General features: G+C 38.8%; 1 non-coding gene across 1 annotated transcript; it reads left to right on the forward strand.

Moving 5' to 3' along the window:
• The first annotated feature begins 349 nt into the window (after nt 1–349).
• Nucleotides 350–455, forward strand: LOC122062980. Its single transcript, XR_006135168.1, has one exon. It is a non-coding gene; the product is annotated as a small nucleolar RNA R71 (small nucleolar RNA).
• Nucleotides 456–3,631: the final 3,176 nt, after the last annotated feature.

Genomic DNA, 3,631 nt, shown 5'->3' on the forward strand with positions numbered 1-3,631 from the left:
GCATTCTTCTATAATATGTCCAGGGGACTGGCACCAATTGCACATCTTAACCATATTGGCTGGTTGTGGCTCTCTAGAAACAATAGCCTCAATCCCCTTGATAAGGTTATCCAAGTGGGCTTCCTTGACTACTAACCCATCCACAAAATATCCTTTCCCTCTTATAGTTCTTTCACTCTCTTGGGTTGATTCCCACTCACGAGTTTTGTCCGCTAAGTCAAGTAAGAATTCTCATCCCTTTCCTTCATCTGTAAAGGATGTGAATCCCCCATGGCACATAAACTCTATCATTTGTTTAGTTGGGTAATCAATACCCTCATAAATAATTTGACATAAATGCCATAATTCTAGGCCATGATGAGGGCTTTCTTGGAGTAGATCCTTGAATCTCTCTATAAGTTTAGAAAATGACTCACTAGGCTTTTGGCTAACTGAAGGATATCACTTCTAAGCTCATTGGTCTGATGAGTTGGGAAAAACTTCTTGCAGAAAACAACTGTGAATTTTTCCTATGTGGTTATGGAATTTATGGGTAACCCATACAACAACTTCTTAGCTTGGTCTTTCAATGCAAAAGTGATGAACCTAAGCTTGACAACATCATTAGAAAGTTGTTGGATCTTAATTAAAATACATACCTTTTCAAATTTCCTTAGAAATAGGTGTGCATCCTCAGAGGTCAGCCCATGGAAGTGGGGCAATATAGTGATGTACTGAGATTTGAGCTCAAAATTATTGCCCTGGGCTTGTGGTAGGACTATGCAGGAAGGTTGGGCTGCTCTAGCAGGGTAGAACCTATCTTTCAGATATTTAGGTGGTGGGTTTTACTGTTGGCTTAGGTCTCCCATAATGAAAGTTATTGATGAGAGTATAGGTATAGGGTCACTATTTATTGGATTTCTTCTTTCTAACCGATTCTCAATATTACGAACCCACCTAGCACTCATGCAACAGAAAACTACCCACAACTAGAATAAGACAAGCACAAAAGAATGGATTTTTTTTATCCTTTTAGCTTTTTGGGAGCTTACCGGTAGGGATCCGGGGTTGCTAAATTCCTAAGGCACTATTACAGGGTGAAACCTATCTTTATCATACTGTGAGGCTTGGTGACCTCTACCGATACAACTATTATTGCAAGTTGTTCTTCTAAGGAATAAATGATGAAAGAAAAATAAAAATAAAGCACTCCGATTTATCAAAAGAAAGTGAAAAATAACATGGAACTGTCTCCCCGGCAATAGCGCCAAAAACTTGTTTGAAATTTAAATGTAACCGCAAGCGTATGGATCATTATAGCTAACGGGTCAAATACAAGGAGAGTAGCCACTTTATTTTTAGCTTCTTTTAGTAATGCGAAAATGTAGCAATTGATTATGGTGATCTACTTCTATCATCCTAACACAAATGCATCTAAAAATGTCCTAGCCAACACATTTAAGGAAATTGGAATTGAAATTACAATAAAAATTGAACAACCTAACCATTCATCATCTAACCCTAACCATTTGTTATCTAGGAATTTAAATAATCAAACCACGCAATTAAAAAGAAAATAACTTGAAGTAAAGGTGCTGAAATGTTAATAAATGTACAAATAAAAGGGACGAAGCCAGGGAGAGGCACACAAGTAGGTTCCTCTATTTAGCCCGATGGATGCACCATAAATAATATGAGTTTTCCTACTTGACCAGAGAGCTACTCTTACAAGGGTTGCTCTACTTAGCTTTAAGGGAAGGGAGACAAAGTAAATAAGAAAAGTAAAAGGATGGTTCCATAGCTAGAGAGGGGCAAAGCCAAGATATGCATCTAGAATTCTAGCTAAGGACCTTGGGGGAAAGAGAAAACATCAAAGTAAAAACTGAAATTTAAATCCTAAATTAAGAATGAATGGGTAACAAGAAGAGGGAATGAGAAGCAGGTGAGAAGACTAATGCAGAAGCCTAACTTCCATACTTCAATCCTTGAATTAAAATAACTTGATTGATTTGAAATACTACCAGCCCTAAAAACTAGATCTGAACTAAATCAAATCTGAAATTGCTAGGCCTGGAAAAAATAAATCATGAAGACAAACTTGCACTTGAAAGAGATTCTCCACAGCTTGTTCTTTTCACCTAGAACTAAGCCTAGAACTATAAATTAAAATTATTATACCTTTGAATAACTTGAATAACATAAACCATAAAGGTAAGAAACATTGTATTTATTAAATAAAAACCAATTACAAAAGTGTTTAAAGCCAAAAGCAAAGGAGAACTAAAACTAGAACTAGAGCACAATTAAAACTAAAGAAGAAAAGAGGAAGAGAGAAAATCCTAAAAGAGAAGTGTGTCCTCCCCTTGTCTTGATTCTATTATATAGAGAATGGGGGAGGGAAGCCAATGATTTTAACTTCTAAAAACTAGGATCTTTTGAGATTCTATTGTGATGAGGTGGAAATTAGGAGAGAAGAGAGAAAAGAGAAAAAAAGGGTATAGAAGAGAAGGACGCCCAAGGGAATCCTTTGGTGATCGTGTGTGATGAGGTGGAGGGGAGAGAGTAGAAAGAAAAGAGAATCTCCATGATTTTTTCTTCCTTTCTTTTTCCTATTTTTTTCTCTTATTTTGTCTCTCTTCTTCAAACTTACGCACAACCTCCCTTGGCCGACCAACTATTCCTTGCTTGGATGGATTAGGACATCTTCTAATTAAATAGGAAGTTCCATCCATGCTCCTTGCTCTAATTGATGAGTAGGAGAGAGAAAAAATTAAAAAAAAAACCTCCAAAAAATAGCAGCCAAGAGGTTCGAACTTAAGACCTCCTAGTGAGTAAGGGATTTTTGCACACCACATCTCACTAACTACGCTAGGTAAATGTCACACCCCGTTCACACAGAACCGGGCCAGTGACCGGGTTAACACCGGTTAACCCAAACCTGTCAAGATCATCTGATACAGTATTCCACCACAGCATACACACAACTAAGAAAGAGCTTATCAGTTCAGCGAAAGACTTGGTTTACCTATGAATATTCCCATAATACTTGATACTTGAATTGTGATACAATAGTTAAATACATGTGGGCCCGAAGGCATGATATTTACACAATAAGGGTACAATTCACGCATCAAGTACATAAAAGAAATCATCAAAAATCAGAGTATACAGCTCGGCTCGGTATCAAAGCCTAGAGCTCAGCTTGGTATCAAATGTTGAGCCCAGCTCGGCTTCACAAGGTAGAGCTCGGCTCGACATCAAAAGTGGAGCTCAGCTCGGCATCAGAACTGCGGTCCCGCAGCACAACTCTCGCACGAGCAATCAGTGCCATGCTCTAACTCCTCAGGGGCCCACTAGTCCTCTTCAGGGAACTCGACTATGGGACCCACCCCGTGCTCATCTGGTTGACGACCTGCAAAATTATCTAAAAGAAGTGCACACGTGGGATGAACTCACTAGCTCAGTAAGTGGAAAGATGGACCACACAGCAGTCCACATAACAATCACAACCATATGCACTATATGCTATGCAATACATTTTAAATGACATCCACCTAAGCAACGTTACTAAGTCTTTGGTTTAGTGCTACTACAATCACAGTGCGCGTATACTTCGGGTACGAGCCGCGAACTCCATCCCGCGATACGCCCA

This window comes from Macadamia integrifolia, unplaced genomic scaffold (assembly GCF_013358625.1).
Source record: "Macadamia integrifolia cultivar HAES 741 unplaced genomic scaffold, SCU_Mint_v3 scaffold1166, whole genome shotgun sequence".
In the NCBI taxonomy this organism is placed as follows: domain Eukaryota; kingdom Viridiplantae; phylum Streptophyta; class Magnoliopsida; order Proteales; family Proteaceae; genus Macadamia; species Macadamia integrifolia.